The sequence below is a fragment of the Leopardus geoffroyi genome, chromosome A3 (assembly GCF_018350155.1).
Source record: "Leopardus geoffroyi isolate Oge1 chromosome A3, O.geoffroyi_Oge1_pat1.0, whole genome shotgun sequence".
In the NCBI taxonomy this organism is placed as follows: domain Eukaryota; kingdom Metazoa; phylum Chordata; class Mammalia; order Carnivora; family Felidae; genus Leopardus; species Leopardus geoffroyi.
The window spans coordinates 138,818,652-138,838,515 of NC_059336.1; the positions used below are offsets into that span (position 1 = coordinate 138,818,652).

The 19,864-nt window shown below is 57.8% G+C and overlaps 1 long non-coding RNA gene across 1 annotated transcript; it reads left to right on the forward strand.

The window, feature by feature from the left end:
- The first annotated feature begins 10,456 nt into the window (after positions 1-10,456).
- Positions 10,457-16,254, forward strand: LOC123581682. The gene is made up of 3 exons (XR_006703930.1): positions 10,457-12,934; positions 14,006-14,122; positions 15,240-16,254. It is a non-coding gene; the product is annotated as an uncharacterized LOC123581682 (long non-coding RNA).
- The last annotated feature ends 3,610 nt before the right edge of the window (positions 16,255-19,864 follow it).

Consider the following 19,864-nt stretch of genomic DNA (forward strand, 5'->3'; position numbering starts at 1 on the left):
CAAACACCCCCGGGGGGTCCGGGAGAAGGCGGAGCGTGTGCTCAGGACACGTCCCTCCACAGGGACCCCAGGAGCGTGAAACACACTCCCTCTCCCGCTTCCCCGGCGGGCTCCCCGGAGGCGGCACTGCCGGGGGCAGAGGGTGTCTGTCACAGTGAGGACCGTGGCCTCTTCCGGCTTGGGTTGTGAGGCACGTGAGGTAGGAGCCCTTGTCGCTTCCATCCGACGCCTTCTGGAAAGCTGGTGTCCTGGGCGCTGTGTCCTTCCTGGGGCAGATGCTCCCCGGCGGCCTTCTTTCTCCCCGGCTGGTCCTTTTCCCGCCTCCCCGCCGGGACCCCTAACCCTCACTGTGGGTTTCTCCTCTGCCCAGCCGTGGACACTGCTGCCCCTGAGCCCCGTCCTCTCCCGGGAAGCTTGTCCTCCGGTGACTCCGGCCCGATCTCCCTGCCGGACTGCCCGCCAGCTACCTGGCATCCACGTGGACTCCAGCAGGCGTGCCACAGGCCACGTGCCCAGGATGGAACTTTTCTCCCCCTCCAGCCGCCTGTTCTCCATCTCCGCAAACGGCACCCCGTCCATCCGCTTCCGGAGCCAGAACGCCGTGTTTTCCGAGACACCTGCCTGCATGACCCCCTCCCCCCCTTCCAGAATGCCCGCCACCCAGTCTAAGCTGCTGTCCCGTAACCCCCGACGACCGTCCTCCAAACTGCTGGCTCCTTGACCTCCTTCTGCTGTCCCAGTCACTTAGCCTGACCTTTCAATAAATACTTTTCCCGAGTGGTGGCTGGAGATGTTCCTGGCTGTCCTCCGTGGGAACCCGGAGCCCATGCCCCGTCCTCGGGCGCCAGCCAGAGGGGTCTTCTCAGGACATCACGGGGCCGTCGGATCCCCTTCTCCTCTCCCTTTGCCGTGACATTCGGCCCCTGGTTGACAAAGCTGTCCGGCCCGGCCTCACCCCTGGCTCCGTAGCCACACTTACCTTCTGTGAAGCGATTGATTCCTCGAGCAAAAGTGACGGCACACCCCCTTATCTTAGGCCCCTGGAGCACACCCAACACGTTCCTGCTGCGTGTCCTCGGGTCGTCGCTTCTTGTTCCTGTTCTGGAATTCTCCTCCCTCCCTGGCTTCTTCCTGCCGCCGACCTCCGCCTAAATGTCCCCTTCGCCGGCAGAGTTTCCTTGACCGCTCATCTGGAATAAACACGGAGACGCTGTCCGGGGGGGCCGGGCCCCCTGCCCTGAACCCCTGTCCTCCTGTCCCCGCCTCGTCGTCTCTTCGAACCCCACTCAGATCAGCGCCTCGATGCTGTCCTTGCTCTGGGTTATGTAGATAAGACCTCGGCGAGGGCAGGACCTGTCCGTGCTCCCCAGCAGGGTCACGGGGACAGCTCAGTCCCGGAGCACAGCAGGTGCAGGGCTCTGCCCCTGCCTCCCGACACCTCCCCGCTGCTGCCTCCAGGGCCCCCCCTCCACCCGGGCTCAGTGTCCCTTCCCCCCTCTGTCAGGCAGGAGAGCATCTTCTGGAAATCCCCCCGTCCCTCTCCTCCCTCCCCTTCTCTTGTGGACTTCTACTTCTGTAGCAGTTGCTTTATGGCTGCGGGGGGTTTTGAGGAGGAGAGGAGAGGAATACGCGTGGTCTCTTCCCTGCCACACTGGGACCCTAACGACCTGGTTTCATGGGGCAGGACAGAGAGGCTCAGGGCAGAGAATGAAGGCCCTGGTCGCTGTCTGGACCCGGGTCTCGGGTCCCCAGGGTCCTGGCCGATCATTGTCATCGCTCCCGTGCCCCACCTTAGGGTACAGGTGACGTTTGTGTGTCTCCTGTTCCAGCCACGCTGCTGGGGCCGTGGGGGCCTGGACGTTCTCTGGCGCCATCAGGCAGGTGAGGAGGTGGCCCGGGGGGGGGCCCAGGGGCAGCCCCTCATTGATGTCAGCTCCGGACTGTCGTGCTCACAAGCTACTCAGAAATAGGAAGGAGCTGGGAGGATACTGGAAGGCCACTGTCACCGCGGTTATTGACTGTGCAGTCGGGAGGAAGGAAGCCGCAGGGGGTGAGTCTCACGCCCAGAGACGCTGTCCTGGGAACCTGCTGTCCGCTCTCCCGCACTGCAGAGGGACGGTTGGGCCAAGGCCATTGCTGGCAGGACTGTCTTGCCCGGCCTCCAGTCACGCCCTCGGGAAGAAGCAGGCTCTCCCCGACCCCCACGCTCTTCTCGGAGAGAGGAGGCCTGAGGCACGAGGAGAGGGCAGCTCCACCGGGTGTTTGGTCCCGAGGTCACAGAAGTGGCCCCCAGGACCCCCCCCCCCCCCACCCCGGACCCTGTGCACACCCTCCTCCCCGCCCTCGGCCAGGTGTGGTGGATGTGCTCGAAATCCCCACCAGTGGAGGTTTGCTAACTGCCTCGCGCTGGGTCCTGCCTGGTGAGTAATGGCCTCCCCCCCCGTTATGGGAAATGTGTGGTCCTTTAATCCCCTGGGCCCTGTCCCCCAGGCTTTGATCCGGGCACAGACCGGCCCTGAGTTCTCACGTGGACGTGAGGGACAAGGGCGCTTTCTCGAGGCCAGTCCTGCCAGACCATCAGAAGTCCTCTTAGGTGTCACACGCAGTGCAGGAGTGCTGGGGACACGAGAACCCAGGCGGAGCGGGCGGGGTGGGCGTGGGGTCCCCAGCCTCTGCGAGAGCTGCCGGGCCCAGCCGCCGTCAGACCCAGAGTCCGCCCTTCCCCAGCCCCCTCTGCGGTTTGCGGTAGTCACATGCGGGAGGAAAGTGTATGGAGTCTGGACGTGCCCCCGCCCCAGACAGGCTGGAGGGAGAGAGGCAGGAGGGAGGGAAGCAGGAGGCCAGTTCAGGCGGCCTGTCCTCCGGGCTCCCCGGCCGCACAGCCAGAGTCCGGGGGCCTGCAGGCCGGCTCTCCGGGGACGCGCCCACACACAAAGCCGCAGGGGAGAGCCCACCTAGACGGCTGCCGCTGTCCCTTCTGACCCCGAAATTCCTGAAGCCACGTCCCCTCTGAAACTCCGCTCCGACTCAGACGCACAGTCTCCGTGGCCCTCGTCACCTCTGAGGGCGGCGCCGGGAGAACGAGGCCCCTCCCCAGCCGTCCTCAGAGGGTCAGGTAGCTAATACCGCGGCTCGGGTCCCTCACCCTCCAAGTTGACAAACGCCATCGCACGCAGAAGTCTATTTCGGTGTTACTGGTTTTGTCCCTACGACCTCTTACGCGCGTCATTTGCTGAACATGGAAGGCAGCGGAACTGGGGTTACTGATCGTTCTGGGTCTCGGGCCGTTTGGGCCTCTGTCCTCATGTCCCTCGAGTAGACAGGGTGGCGTCTCTCTGTCTTTCTGTCCCCGGCTGCTAACAGAGGGCCTGTGAACCAGTGGTTAGTAGTTAATATGCCTCGAACGTTGACTGGAGCTGTTCCTACTGCGAGCTGAGGTCTGGACTTTTCAGACGCCTCTGAGGGAAACTCACAGTCCGTCACGGCGTCCTGACCCGCGGGACTTGGATGTGAGCGCGTATGCTCCTCGTCATGACGCTGAACGGACTGCAGGTGATCAGGGCCTGGTTTTATTTGTCCTGAGACGCCGCCGCTTGGATGTCGGCGATGTTTCACGTCCCAGAGTCTCGAGAGCCATGGGAGTTCGGCGGCCTTGAACGGCCCCCTCTTGCCCTGTGTCTGCCCTGGTCAATCGAACATCCTCACAGCAGGCGTGGAACTAACAGGGGGACCCTTCCTCCATCACCACGGCTGTATAATAAATTCGTTCGAAACTTAGTGGCTTGAAAGGAAAAGTATGTAGTGTCTCCAGTTTCTGTGGCCCAGCGGGTTCCCTCTTGGGGTCTGTGTGGGTCACAGGCAGGACGTCAGCTGGGCTGCGGGGTGACCCTGGTCTGGGCTCTCTCACACGGCTCTGGGCAGGCCTCTGGGGCCGGCCGGCTGCCGCCCGGGGTCCTCAGTCCTCAGAGGTGGGAGCCTCTCTGCTCACAAGACAGCGGCTGGCGTCCCCAGGGCCAGGACTCCCACGGCCACAGGGAGCGGGTGAGAAAGACTAACGTCATGGTCTTTTGTGACCTCATCTCAGAAACGACAGCCAATTGGTTTTTCTCTGTTCTATTTAGTCGAAAAGTCACCAGGTGGAGTCCAAAGACGAGGCAAAGGGGTCACATGGAGGTGTGAACCCAGGAGGTGTCAACATCATCAAGTCAAGTCCAGCCAAAGGACCTCCTCCTGGGTGCCATGCGCCCTTCTGGCGGTGGGGGGCGGGGTTTGCAAGGAGAAGTCAGATTTGGTTCCCGGCCTCAAGGGCGTGATAATTTTGTGTGAGAAGGGGGTGTATAAACAGATTATGTTAAGCAAAATAACACAAACATTTAAAAGGTATAATGGTAGCTCAGAGAAAGAGTGGTTCAATGCCATTGACAAAGGTGGAGAGAGAAGGCAAGGAGGGCTTCCTGGAAGAGGTGAAGCATCAGCTGAAGAACAAGTAACCCTCCCCGATGCTGGACAGAGGTAGCCAGACCCAGGTGTAGAACGGGTTCAGCAGCACCGGAGTTTACGGGCTCCTTTCCCTCCAGGACATGTCCGCGTGTCTCATCAAAGCCCCCGAGAGATGGTGTCGGGTCAACACGGCCGGTGGCCTGGCTGTGTTCTGTGGCAGTTCTAATCAAACGCCCAGAAGCAGCGTGGCAGGTTTGGGTCCCAGTCAGCCTGCATCATGCTGTTGCCAAAATAGCCTTGTAAACACGACATTTCTAGAAAAGTGAAGGAAATGATGTTAACCATACCCTTTAGAGCCCTCAGACAAAAGGGCTGTTTATTGGAAATCCTGACACAGTGCAAAAGGGATCATCCCTTCGGGATTCCCGGGGTGTCTCGTGGGGAGCCCTGAGAGGCCCGCACTTGACCTGGGGCTGAAGGCTGAGGGTGCTGGGCCAGGACATGAAGGGCGGGGGTGAGACCTGCCTCAGTCGACTTGGGAGGGGAACACTCCCAAGGTCAATGCGGGGCTGTGGGGTGCCGGGCCGTTGCTTGCCCAGCATGCGGGTGGCCCGTGACTGAGAGGGCAGGGGCCCCGCTCACACCTTCAGTGGGCCTGCCAGGCAGGGGGGTCCAGGGTTCAACTGGCGGGTCGAGCCCCCTCCCCCGGTCCCCAGCCTCTCGCCCCAGCCCCACCCCTGACCTTCCACCACAAGCCCCCCCATCGCCCCCCACCCCCCCCCCCCCAGCCTCCCACTAGCCCTGCTCCCTGGGGCCAGGCAGCACCGTCATCGCCGACTTTCTGGGTCTAGGACGGGGCCTGGCTCACAGCGGTAGCACCTCAAAGTTCCCTGAAAGCTTCCGACTGGGCGGACAACTGATAGGCCCCCCAACTCTGAAGAGCCAGAGGGAACGTTCCAGCGCCTAAACCTTCCCGGCTGGCCCCGCATCCTTTGTCGGAGTGGCCGTTGGCCGTGGAGTGAAACGCCCTGAGCACAGGCTTTTTGATCGCCACCCGGAGAGAGTTCCCCGGGAAGACAGACACCGGCGTCACTGGAGGCGCGTGGGCTCCACACGGGAAGCCACGGGGGCAGCCGAGTGTGGACGTTCTCGGCAGCAACGGTTAGGCGTCCCTGCCATGCGGGGCGCTCCCGGGGCGCACGCGACCCTCTCCCGGCTGCGGAGAGCCTCTCGAGAGCCCGCGCAGCTGACGGAGGCATAGATGGGCGGGGACGGCAAATGCAGGCGGCCAGACCGGGGAGGCGACGGGAAGGTCCTGTGTGTGTCATCTCACGTCTGTCTCCCTTCTGTCCGCGTGTCCCTGTCTCCCTGGGACCTGGCTTCTCCGAGGCCCTGCGGGTGTGAGACAGGAGGGATCCCGCCGTCACCGGGCTCCCAGTAGGAGCTGCCGAGAGAGAATGTGACGAGGCCCCGCGTGGGTCAGGCTTGCCCTGCACCGTCCAGCCAGCAGGGGCCGCGGCCAGGCATGTGTCCTCGAGACTCCTGTCCCTGGCGAGGAGCAAAGGCTCTCGAACAGGGGCGCCGTCGTGAGCTGGACGCATGCCCCGGAAGAGGCGAACTGCACATCTGAGCATGACCCCGTTTATTATGATGTGTCATTAATGACACTCTCACCCCACAGGAGTCGGGGGCCGTGAGACTCAGGACTTACGGTTATGTGGGGTTTGGGTCATGGGTAATTTGTATTTTCTTCTTTATGCTTTTTTCTGCAGTTCCGGAATTTTCTGCCATGAGAGCAAATAGGGTCTTTATGAAAAGAGCACCTTCCGGGGCACCTGGGCTCCTCAGTTGGTTGAGTGTCCGACTTCGGCTCAGGTCACGATCTCGTGGTTCGTGGGTTCGAGCCCCGTGTCGGGCTCTGCTGACGGCTCGGAGCCTGGAGCTGCTTCGGATTCTGTGTCGCCCTCTCTCTCTGCCCCTCCCCTGCTCACACTCTGTTTCTCCCTCTTAAAAATAAATAAACATTAAAAAATTTTTTTTTTAAATAAAGAAAAGAGCACATTCCCAAGGCTCTTAGCTTCCCGCCATAACCTTCTCTAGCAGTCCTCGGAGGTGCAGACCGGTCACTAGCAGCCGTGGACAGTAATGTGGGCCAGGCATGTGGCAGCCTCATCAAGGACTAAGCATCAGCACTGCCGGGCTCTGGTCCCCGCATCCAATGAGGCACCTTCTCTGGGAAAATCATTGTGACTTGTTCAGAAAAATTCTCTCTGAACCAACAAAAATGACCAGTATTTACATTCAGTTAAATATAGCTTTTTTTTTTTTTTTAATTACAAAAGAACTTAAAAAAAATCCCTGAAAAGTTAAAAAAAAATTTTTTTTTAACGTTTATTTATTTTTGAGACAGGGAGAGACAGCATGAACGGGGAAGGGTCAGAGAGAGAGGGAGACACAGAATCTGAAACAGGCTCCAGGCTCTGAGCCGTCAGCACAGAGCCTGACGCGGGGCTCGAACTCACGGACCGCAAAATCATGACCTGAGCCGAAGTCGGACGCTTAACCGACTGAGCCACCCAGGCGCCCCCCTGAAAAGTTTTAAGAAATCTATAAAGGGAAACCATTTGGTTAAGTATAACGCTTCTGCAAAGCTTTTGGTGCGTGTTTATTATTTTGTTTTAGGAATCAGGTGTGAGATTCTTGAATGAGAACCGCGGCAGCTACCAAGACCATCGGAAGGAAGTCACAGGAACAGAGGACTGACAGTCTGTAACAAAGTGGGTCTTACAGAAGGGAGGGGCTGGTCTGCGGGCTCCGCGTCTGTCCCCAGGGTGCCCACCACGCCCGGTCCTCGGCCAAGCTGGGGTCAGCCCTCGCGCAGTGGCTGTCCCGTCTGGGAGGCGGTGCCCCTGTCCCTGCCCCTGTCCCTGTCACCGCGATGCTTCGATGGTGTCAATGAGCCTCTGGGCCTGTGGCTCCTGGGTGCCTGTCCTCCGTCCCCAGGATGAAGCGGGAGCCCCTGCCTGCTTCCTCCGGCTCCTTGCTCACTGCTGGGCTCGCTTCTGCCCCCCATGTGCCCAGCTTTCTCCTAATTCCCGGGCTTGCCGCTGGGGATCCTCGCTGGAACTCTCTCTTTCCAGCTCGGCACGTGGCTGTCCCACTGTTATCAGTGTCCCTCAGGCAAATGTCCCCTCCCAGAGGCCATCCCCGGCCAGAGTATTCTCATTTGTCTCCACTGTCTGCCAATCTCCTTCCCCTTGGCTAGATTAGAAGCTTCTTGCTTGCAAATTATAAAACCACAACCCGAAGTGGCTTAAGGAAAATGGGAATTCGCGGGCCCCCGTGACTGGGGAGCGGTAGATGGGTTGGGGTCGGCACAGCCCCATGGAGACACTCGTCATCTGACCTCTCGGCCCGGCCTGGTTTCCTCCTGGGGCAGGGACTTTCTCCATGTGCTCGGGACAGGTGGCTGTCCGCAGCTGCAGGTTTGCTTAGCAACTGGGGTGGAAAGAAATGCTTCCCCGGCGTCCTAGGGAAAGGTCCCAGCTGGGACTGCCGTGGCCTGGCCGTGGCCTGCGTTGTCCTGGAGTTGAGCCCCTCGGATGAGAACTCTGATGGGTCGGTGCTGGGACGTGCATGGCCTGAGTACGGGGAGAGTGCGTGTGTGCAGGGAAAGGAGGCGAGGGAGGAGCTCGTGCCGGGCCGGCAGAGACGCCGCTCGCTCGCGAAGCGGGCTCCCTGTCAGTGCCCTGGGCCTCTCCTCCAGCAGACAGGTAGTCTGGTGTCTCCCGTTTACTTTGCCTGCTGCCGTCTGTCTTCCAGCTGCGACAGAAGCTCAAGAGGACGGGCGTCTCGACCTCAGTTCTGGGAGCGTGGTGTGTGTGTCACGACAGAAGCTTGTGGAGTGAACACGTGACACAAGAAACAAGGGGCAGAGGCGGGACTCAGGCCCAGGCCCTTTGGCCTCACGTGTTCCCTTTCCTCCCGCCTCCTGCTCACCAAGTCCGACTTGCCCCTGAGCCCGGGTACCTTGCAGGTGCCTGGCGTGCCCGGCTCGCCGTGGGCCTGGGGGTCACTTCTCCGCACTGTCCTCCTCCCCAAGGAGAGAAGACAGGGGGTCATGCTCTGTCTCTGCCACCCAGAGCCGTGTCGCACACTCAAGTCGCCTGTCCACGCCTGAAGGAGCACACGCGTGACTTTGATCCAGGACTTGTAGCGTCATCACTTCCTGCGGTGACACCTCGAAGTGTCGCGGGGCCCCTACACTCACTCAGTCCGCCCCCAGCTTCACCGCCGGCCAGGTGCTGATGTTGACGTACCTGTCTCGGGGGCCCGCTTGAACATTCGGCACGATCTTCTCCGCACCATGCAAACACTCCTTTCCTCCTCTCGTCAGATGAAAGGGAGACTCTGTCTCCCCAGTTTGGCTCAGCAGCCCTGGCAGAGATTCCCGGCTGTTCGCCAACCCTCATGCTGTCTTCCTCCTGGGCTCGACCGCTCCGGGCCTCCCAGCCTCTCCTGCAGCGAGGTGACACGGTCTGACTTCCTGTTGGCTCACGGAATGTGAGCCGCTCTGGGCCCCCCACGCCCCCACCCTCCCACTGCCGTGGAGACGGGGCGCGGGCAAGCTTGGGGGCCACGGGGGAAGGCGGCTGAGTCGCCTCAGCCCGAGACCCCAGGGCCGTGTCCCGCTGGCCTGTGGGCCCTCCGGGTCCTGCTCCGTGCAGGCTCACCTGTTCTTGAGCCACCGTGCCCTGGCGGTTTGTTTACTAAGTCACTCCTAGCGTCACCCCAGGACGCCCAGCGATCTCTGGACGCCCAGGTGAAATCACAACCTTAGGACTTTTGTGGAAGGGAAACGATGAAAAATATCAATGGGTATTTCCAGATCAGCTAGAAATTCGATGGCACAGACATGTCACATCTGTTCATTTACGTGCACAAGATATATTGTGATCCGCAAGCAAATATATAAAATTTTTATAGTTCAACCCATTTCCAGATGCTGTAATCTGAGAAGACTCTGTTATCAAACAACACGACTTCAAAAAGTAGCACCTTATCCTTTGATGTTCAGGCTGAGCATTTTCCAACACAATTAATTGGAATAATGGCACAAAAGATGATAAAAACTAAAATATTTTTTACAAAAAGTAGTAAGTGTTAATGTGATAATTAGACAAACTAATTAAGAATATTTGAGGCCTCAAATTTTATTTAATTCCCAGCTCCAAAGACTGAAAGAGAGAGCAGGTGGGATCTGAAGGGCATCATGTCCTTGGTATCTAGGTCACGTGTGGGGACAAACAGAAGCCCCTCCCCCACCATCCATGAGTCCAGCCCAGCTGGGATTCCATCCTTTGGGACGGGAGTCGCCTCGGGTCTCTTTGGCTGGGGGTCCTGAAAGACAAGAGATCCTTTGTGACAATCTCAGGGCTGTGTTCCCACATCCTGAGCCCTCCCTGTGAATGGAGACTTAAGGCATGATAAATTGAGGACAGGTTCTCCAGAGAAACAAACCCAACGAGGTATGTATATACGGAATTGGCACACACAAGTTACGGAGGCTGGCGGGTCCCACGTGCAGACTGGGCCAGCAGGCTGGAGGCCCAGGCAGAGCTGATGTGACAGATGAAGTCTAGAGACATCTGCTGGAGAGTTCTCTCTCAGTCGTGGGGAGGGCTCATCTTTTTCTTCTAAGCAGTTCCTCAACTGATTGGATGAGGCCCACCCACACTGGGGAAAACAATCTGATTTACTCATTCCATCAATTTAAATGTTAATCTCATCCCAGGTCCCCTTGTAGAAACATCCAGAATAACGTTTGACCAAGTATCTGGACACCCTCAGTCCGGTCAAGTTGACGTATGAAAGTAACCATCTCAAGGGAGCGGCAAACTTTTTCAGTAAAGGGCCAGATATCCAACATCCTAGGTTTGTGGGCACGTGATCTCAAAGTGTCAGTTCTTGTGTTGTGCTGTGAAAACTGTCGGGGACACATGTAAACAAATGAACAGGGCTGTGCTCCAGGAACTTTATATAAACAGGCGGGTGGCTGGAGCCTCCCGACGCCTGAACGGACACATAGCTAGTGTTAACGAGATCTTAGCAAGTTCCCTCCAAGCACTATCCACGCTTACACTGATGTAATCCTTTCACAAATCCTACGAGAAGATTCGGGCGTGGGCGCAGCTCGGTGATTTGCCCGAGACTATCAGCCAGTTAGTGGCAGAATTCGTCCTCCAACCGAGGCATGGCGATTCCGCGGTCCTCACCCACCAAGACGCACTGGCCCCTCCGAATACTCCATCCTCCACCCAGATGACCCCACGGGAGCTCCATCCAGCACAAGGCGCCTGGTTCCCCTTCACTTTTCCCTGATGGCTCTGGACACAGATGGCGAGGCCACCGTAAGATCAGTATCACCACCTACTTTTGGAGGGGACATTTCTTTGGAGCCGTGCTCAATAAGCATGCTCAAACTTTGCTTTTGTAAAGGCTTCTCCGTGTTTGGCGTAGAGGACGGGGAATTAATCCTCTGGCTGTGCCAGGACGTGCCAGTCACGGAGCTTGGAACTCTACATTTGTTAAGCCCTTTAAAGCTTGCCGATGTCTGTGATGGTGTTGACCCCACGTTTTTTCAAGACAGGAAGCAGGCTGGAACAGACAAGCAGTGTTTTCAGGGTCGTATCTTAGTAACTGGTGCAGATGGACTTAGCCGAAAGTGCACGTGTCTGCAGGACGTGTGATTTCCACAGACGATCTCTCTGTAGGTCACATCAGATTACAGTTAGTCAGAGCTGTAGTAAGGTTTTCCCTCAGTGTCATCAGAGCCTATCTGGTGTTTCAGTATTCCCGATAGCTGTTCGCTTCACAAAGCAATGACCTGGATCATTATGATGGTTATTCTTTTTACCAATATCACTCAGAAACCAGCGGCAACTAGTGGGAAGTGTTGTGACAAACTCCACTCTTGGGCGATACAGTCATCACCTCCATTTGGGGTCCACGAGTTGGCAGAGGAAAACGTGCAAACCAATGGAATGTTCTTGAGATTTTATTTCTTAAACTTACAGCCCAGCTGTAAACCAATGTATCGAGCAAGGCTTCTCCAAACGCAAAAAATATCTGACATCTGGATTCTTAAAAGTGTCAGATATCAAGACGCTAAAGCTCCCAACATGATTGTTAAGTTGGCCAGGTGTGAATTAAGTCTAAGAAATATGACAGATGCTGGTCACCATGTAAAAATGCAGGGTGACTGTGCCCCAGGCTTCCACCCCAGGTGGGTGGAGAATCTGGCAGGAAGGGGCGTTCTGTGCGTGGACCAGAGGCCTTGGAATGAGCCGACGTGGTTCCATTTCCATGAATGAAGGGACATCTGCACGGAGGTTCCTACTAGCTCGGCGTACAAAGTGGTCTGTGTCCCAGCAAACCCCAGGTCCGCGTGTGTGTTTTATAGTCGGGGAACTGAGGGCAGAGAGGCGAGCTCACGTGCGTGCGTGCAGGCGTGGCCCAGGACGAGAGCCTGTGTTTGGAGGACCTTTTCATTACAACTCTTAACTGCCCAAGCTTGTCGCCGGCCATGTAAAATCGTCCTCAATGTCAATGTAAGTTTTGGGGCCAGAGGATGAAACGAGTCGGGAAGGTAAGACGGGACACGTGGGTGGAATACCACGTGGGCCATGTTGCTTGCACTTTGACGGCCGAGCCAGGGGCTGGGTGAGCGCCAAGGCGCCGGGGTCCCCCCCCCCCCCCCGCCATCCGCTCCAGCGGGCCTGGCCGTGTGTCTCTCCCCCCAGAGACACTCGCTCCTGCCGCGGGAGGGGTGGGGGGGCACAGGCTGCCGCGGCAACGTGTTGAGGCTCAGACAGGTGCAGGCACTGTGTTTAGGGAGCTGGGAAACGTCCCCAGTCTCAGGGTCAGAAGGGACCCGGGGCACGGGTCCCCCATTCATCCCCTGCTGTAGGAGGGCCCTCCTCACTGCTCCAGACGACACTGCCTCTCTGAACAGCTGGTGATTTTAGGGAGCAAGTGAACCAAATCCTGTTTTCTTGACATTCACTCTCCCACTGCACCAGAGGGTTCCACCACTCACGGACTCTGGTCCGGAAACGTCTCTTCCGCGGCTCCACGGCCGAATGCAGCATGGAGGAGAAAAGCAGCGGCCGTCGCTGGAGACCCCCTGCCAGGTCATCCTCAAAATGCTCTAGTCCTCGGCCATTTTAGCCCAAATGCTCGCAAGTTTTGACAACGTCTTCTGGCGTATGAGCCGTGACGTGCCTTCGCTGGGACTCATCTGCTCGGGCCTGCTAATTTGAGGAGCCAAGTGCCAGCGGGAGACATTCCGCATGGTTCTCGGCCCGGAAAGTATCTGTTTTCACTGCAGCCATCAAGTCCTCAACATCAAGAGAACTAACTCAGGTGTTTCCGGCACCGTGACGGGAGGCGGGCATTTTTGTCCGAGGGCCTTCGCGCGACCTTCCCCGCACACGTATGTGTGCACAGAACGGTATCTCACTGGAGGGCCCGTGATCCCCACGGTAGGGAGCGTCGGCCTCTCTGACTGGCCGTGCATCACGTCACCGCCCACAGCCCCCTGTGTTCCAGGAGTCTGGCTGGTCCTGAGGCCGTGCCACAGGGGACAGGCGGCTCTCCAAACGCTCAGGTGTCTCTCCTGTGTGGGGTGTGACAGAGGCGAGGCATCAGGTCCTGGGGGCCCAAGGCGGCCCAGGGGGCCGGGGAGAGCATCACCAGGTGGGGGGAGGCGAGGGGTGCTTAGAAAAATCATACGACCTAAGAAACCACAACCCGGTGAGCAAGTGGGAGGAAGGCAGCCGCCGGGAGGACAGGGCTGCTGACTGCTCTGTCCATGGTAGATGTGTTCCATGAAGTGGCCACCGATTCTGACGTGGGGCGTGCTGAACCGTTGCCCCTGGGGGAAACACGGGGTTAGTGCAGTCAGTGTTCCCAGAGAAACAGAACCGATGAGATGCACACACACACACACACACACGTACATGCGGAATAATATTTATTTTAAGGAATCGGCTCTCAAGATTACGGAGGCTGGCAAGTCCAAAACCTGCCATCAGGCTGAGGCCCAAGGAAACCCCGTGCCGCGGTTGAAGTCTGCCTGCTGTCTGCTGCAGAATCCCCTCCTGCTTGGGGGAGATCAGTCTTTGTTCTGTTCAGGCCTTCTACTGATTGGGCGAGGCCCACCCACAGCAGGGAGAGCAATCTGCTTCACTTGTAGTCCACCAGCTTGAACATTAATTCCATCCAGAAACCTCCTCATAGAAACATGCAGAGTAATGTGTCACCACATCCGGGGGCAGCACGGCCGAACACCAGCCAGTACTCCAGCCTAACACGGGGCCACTTAAAGCAGCGAAGTTATGGACAAAAAGCACAAAAATGTGGAAAACGTGGCACTAGATAGGCCACAAAAGGACACTGGCTTACAGGATGGGAGCTGGGACAGGAAGGCGACTGTTATCTTGCTCATCTCAGCCGGGAACACGGGCCAAACCCTCAAGTTTGTCGCCTCTCTGTGTTCCTCCAGAACGACCACGGAAACACCGTGTGTATTCACCCCAGGGCTGCTACCAGACTTTGGTGAGCTGGAAAATCTGCACGTTACGGGCGGAGTCCCGAATAAGGAGGATCGAATCCATACAAGGTGCGCTTGTGAGCCCCGGGTAGTGAGTGACTCAGAATCGGGTGCTGCCGGGCGGAGGGCGTGGTGGTGAAGGGTGGGGTCCCAGCGGGGGACATGGTGTTCAGGGACCTTCTCTGTGAGCCTGAACCGGGGGCTTGGCCTTCTTGGTATAGGAGATCGGAAGGAATGGAAGGGTTTTTAAGAGGAGAGGGTGAGGAGGCTTGCATCAGAGTCACGGGAGGCTGTGTGCGTGGACTAGAAGAGGAGACGGAGCTGGGGAGACCCGGCGAAGGCTGTTGCCAGGACCCTGCGCAGGGGGCTGGAGGGAGGGGCCTGGCCGAGTGCCGACGGCGGGGCCAACAGGCTACGTGGGGGCTGAGGGCAGAGGTGGGTTTCTGGGGGTCCTCTGGGCGAGCCCTCCAGCCGTGGTTCCCGGGGCCCCCCTTCACACCTGAGGTGACACCACGCTCCCTCTCCTGAGACCTCTCTGCAAGACCCCTCGGCCCCTGGGCTCTTCCCGGGCAGCGTGGCCGCGTCCCCCCACCTCCCCCCACGGCCCCTTTGAGCGGCTGCGGACCTCCCCTCAGCCGTCCACTGATGCGGTGACCGCACTCCGGGGCCTCCTTCCTTCAGCCGCTGGGGACAATGCCCTTCAGACCCGTCATTAATGGATCGATCGGATGCCTGCGCCCCAAGGGTGACGGGCGACGCTGCTCAGTCCTACCACCCCCGGGGGCCGCCTGGTGCGGGCAGGGGGGCGGAGGTCTGGGCGTGAGACGGCCCTTGTCAAGACTCAGCAGAAATGGAAGATCGGAGGGGAGACTTTGTGGCGGGGCAGCTGGTCCTTTGTTCACCTCTGTGCTTGGAGCTGCATCTCACGATGAATTACAACCCACCCGCGACGGTGATTGGTTCTCCTTCGCGCTCCGCGGGGGCCGGGGGAGCGGGCCGTCCCTGCGTTTCCATCCGTCATTGTCAGGCAGCACAGACGAGGCACACCCTTCTCCAGTCAGGTTCAGCTCGGAGTCTGCAGCCCCTTTAGGGTTCTGAGCCCAATGGAGCTCCAGCCGAGATGTGTACGGTAAGTAATGAATTATCCACGATTAATTACAATTAACTGGGTCTCTTTCTTCCCTAGGCACTTGATCTAAATATTTACAAGGAATTCTGATCAGATGCTCACTGTCCAAATTAATATTATTTCATCTGAAAATACAAGAGTGTTTTCATCCAAAATCAGCTGTTGTTTGGAGTCCAATCAGCGTACCACGCGGCAAAACACAACAGAGGAGCACGATGTGCGGTGACAGGTAATGTGGCCGGTCAGTGACCGAGAGGGGCAGAATCCGCACCGAGCCGTGGAACTCACCCGCCCCTGGGTCCACGCCACCCGACCTCACGTACGGCCTTCAACAGAGTCCCTGGAACGTGGGCCTGCGGGTGTGGACCTTCCCCGGATGTGCTCACCACGCTGGGGGGCCCAGGGCTCCCAGCAGACGGGACGTGTCCGCCCACACGCGGGGGACAGCCAACCCGGGCCCGGGAGCCCGTGACGTGAACCAGGGAACCCGACAATCTAAGTGGGGGCGCGGAAGCTGTTTGGGGTTAGACATGAGACGGCACAGGATACGTGTTCAGATGGTGACTATGTATGTGGCTATCGTAGCCCTCGCTCAACTGCTTCCCAAGTGAGAGGAAGGAGCAGGGGGGACCCGAGTGCATCGCAGGTCTGATGACGGAGGACGTGGGCTGGTGGAGAAAGCCTCCCAGGTCGCTGTGCGTCCTGGAAATGGGGCCCCGGGCCAGGCAGAGTGGAGAAGCGACTGCAGTCATTACCTCCACGACTGTGTCTCCGGGAGCAGTGGCCCGTGGAAAAGGTCACCTTTGAGCACCAGGTCAGAGAAGTCACTTTCTCAAAGGACCACCAGTCTGGCCTCTCTCTGATTTCCTTGTCCCTGGTCCCCTCGACACCCAGCATCTCTGTGAACGGTGAATCCGCTGAGGGCAGACTGTCTCCTGGGGTGCAGATCCATCGGTGGATTCCCACATTCCCCTTTCCCCCTTACGGAGACTTGAAAATGACTCATTTAGGGGCGCCTGGGTGGCTCAGTTGGTTAAGCGTCCGACCCTTGATCTCAGCCCCGGTCGCGATCTGATGGTTCGGGAGTTCGAGCCCCGCGTCGGGCTCTGTGCTGAGAGTGCAGAGCCTGCTTGGGATTCTCTCTCTCCCTTTCCCCCTGCCCCTTCCCCATTCAGGCCCCCTATCTCTCAGAATAAATAAACTTACAAAAAGACGACTCACCTAGCCACGTCCTTCTGGGATCTGGCGTCAGGATGGCTCCTGTCCTGGAGGCAGACCGTTCGGCTTCGCTGGCATGTACCTGTGAGCCAGCTTCCCGTTTTCTCACATCCATGCGTCGCCGTTCTGTTATTCATCCAGCATTTTTCTTAAAATTAAGTTTTACAAACGAACCCTCGTCTAAAGCAATACTATCTATGGGAGTTTGATCTGCTCGTTAGCTTTTTTTGGAGATACCTCTTCTAGGAAATCCATAATCACCAAAATAAAAGCAAACTCATGCGTACCTTCCCACGTGCAGTGCGTGCCCGTCGGTCCACACTTTGCTGTGGGATTTGCAGCTGCTCAGATCCGAGCTCACATCTTAGCTCTGCCTTAGTTACTAGCTGCGTATCATCTGGGAAGATCACTTACTCTCCCAGACGAGGAGCGTCCACGTACGGAAATGGGAATGTGCTGAGGTTGGGGGCAGGGGGACTATGTGAAGTGGGTCTCGGCAAGGAGGCTGGTCTCTATACCACACCCCGGCCACGTGGCTATTGTCCTTGTCCTCTCCTGCTTAGAGATCCCCAATTTGGTGAAAGTGCGGGTTGGTTTCACGTTCTGGGGCACAGAGACTCCTCCCCAGCCCCAGGGGTGAATCACGGTGGTCTAAGTCCGCCCCAGCCAATTCCCTTCCCTCAGCCAGAGGGGGCTTTAGACTTCGGTCGTAAGGAAATCTGGCCAAGAGGGGCAGAACCCCTGGCAGACTTCTGTGCCGGGCTGTCACCGAAGACTGAAGGAGGTGCCACGGTATCCGTGCCCCCTTTTAGCTTTCTGGATATTGCCATCAACAGCGGTACCTGGACCACTCTGGACTCCCTGCCTCCTCCAGCAGGGGCGTCCTGGGGGGACAGGCCACACACCGCAGGTGGCAGAAAGAGCCGGTGTCCTCAGAGCATCGTTGAGGTCTCACACCCGTAACCCTGGAGCTGCAGTGCGACCAGCATGGTGGTCACATGGAATAATTACTAAGCTTTATCGTTTTATATATTGTGCATTGCCTTTTTTTTTTTTTTTTTGGTAAGTTTTCTGTTTGTCGTGGCAGAAAACATCCTGATACAATTTCCTTCCCAGACCATGCTGGGTGTTCTAAGCATCTTGGAAACCACACGTTTGGGGCGAGCGCTCCTGAAAAAAATGAAAGCACCCAGGTCCCTCCAGAATGGCCTGGAAATGCTGCTCACCTCTGTTCCCCCTCTTGCCTCCCAAGAGCTGCCCGTCCTGTGCTGACGGGCAGCACACAGCAGAAGGGGGATAGAAGGTGCTCTTTCTTGATGTGTCTCCACTCCTGCCATCTCCCTCCCATACAGGGAATGACAAGGACCCCTGGCCAAGGAAGACTCTGCCCTGTCATGTCTTCCAGTGCTGCAGTCACCAAACCAGCAGTCACACTGTCCAACCGTGCGGGCATTCCATTCGGCAGAGATGCCAGGAATTCGTGAAGCAGATCTGGGGTAGAGACTAGAAATCTGTGGGGTTTTCTCTTCTTGAGAGAGAGAGAGAGGGAGAGAGAGAGAGAAAGAGAGAGAGGGAGGGAGAGAATCTCAGGCAGGATCCACGCTCAGTGTGGAGCCACACTCAGGGCTCGATCCCATGACCCCAGGATCGCGACCTGAGCAAAAATCAAGAGGTGGATGCTCCACCAAATGAGCCGACCAGGCGCCCCTAGAAAACTGTTTTTAGGAACCTGCCCTGGGTGTTTTGAGACAGGTTGTTTATTGGCCAAAATGGGAAACATGGCCCTTAAGTCAGCCTGATAAGTGGCTCCAAGACGTCAATATATTTTGGTTCTCAGCCAGGGGTGATTTCGTCCCTCAGGAACATTTGGCAACGTCTAGAGGTATGTTAGGCTGTCCCAGTTTGTGGGACGCTGCTGTCCCTTGGTGGGAGCTTCCTGTGATGCAGGTAAGCCTCCAACAATGCACAGGACCGTCCCCCGTAGAGAGTCACCTGCCCCAACATGTCAGTAGTGGGTGGTCCGAGCTGCAGGAGCGACGAGGTGCCCGTCTGTGGACTCTGTGACCTCAAGGAGAGGAGGGAGAAACATCTCAGTGAAACCTAGAAGCCATTCACAGTCCTTTAGACGTCTCCCTGGGAACAGCTGCCACGTTCCCCAAAAGCAGGGACCTAAGACAGGAGTCCAGATCAAAGACTCCGTGAGAAGAGCCTTTGCTGCTGGACCGAACACAGCCTTTGCCAAGCATCAGTGAGGAAGAAGGTACTTTGGACAAATACATTTTCCAAGTTCACTGAGATGAACTATTTTAAGCATAATTAAAAAACCCCCATAATCCAGCCTAATTTCACAATTTCTGCCTCTTCAAAATTAGAACGTGGACCGTGATGTAATGTCTGTAGCCTTGATTTATCACATCGTGCACAGCGATGCCCTTGGGAAATAAACCTGCTCTGAATTAAATGGCTTGCGCTCGGCCTTGCCCCGAAACGTGGAAAGCCTGAAGTTTGTGTACTTTTGTCCCGTCCTGGAAGCTTCCGTGGTACATCGCCGACGGTGCCGTGGGTCTTTCTCTGGTTCGAACTCTCTCCGCTGGATTGCAGACGCGGCATTCGAGACAGCTCAGGTCAGTAAAACGCACAGATGATCTTTGCTGTTTTTTTTCCGGGCGGTTCCAAGCCTGTTGTCTGCAACCAGACCTGTCTAGACGGGGGCCCTTTGGGGGGACCTGCGGGGGCACAGGCCACGCCGGTGTGAGTCAGCGAGTCACACCGGGCGCGCCCCGTGCAGGCGCTCCCCTCTTCCTGCTGGTCCTGCTCCCTCCTGCCCCTGTGATGCGGTCAGCTGTCCCTGTGGCTGGTGCACAGAGCCAGTTGTCATTTGGGATGTGTGGCAGGTGCTGGCGTCTCTGCTCTGGGCTGTGGGTCCCCCTGCACGCTCTTCCCACGGCAGAGCGCTGGACAGGAGGTCCGCCAAACCACACAAGCGCGTTCAGACCTCCGTGTGGACGTGCTCGTGTCCCGGCGGCCAAAGCCCAGAATCGGTGGGGCAGGGAGCTGGCCTCTTCCCGTGGGGGGTGCAGGGGACCGAGTGTTCGTGAAGCAACAACATGACTTCGAAGCCACCTCTTCTTTGTTCCGCATGCTTGGTGGAAAATGTCAGAGCCTGTCAGCGGCGTCCACGGCCACGCAGGGAGGCCCTGGGTTTCACGTGTCTCCGAGCAAGGAGGAAATGTGCATCCCGCCGAAAGACGAGCATTTCCCCGGTAACCGTGACTCCAGCCGAAAGCCTACAGTTTGTCTACTTCGGGTTAAGAGACACCAGATTTTTCAAGGATGTTGAGGGGAAGGGAAGAATTTCTGGACCCCGAGTCCTTCCTGGTCTAGTACGAAGCGTCGCGGCCGATGGGAAGCCTCGGCAGGGACCTCGGCAGCGCGAGCTCTGGGTCCCCCAGGGAGCGAGGGCC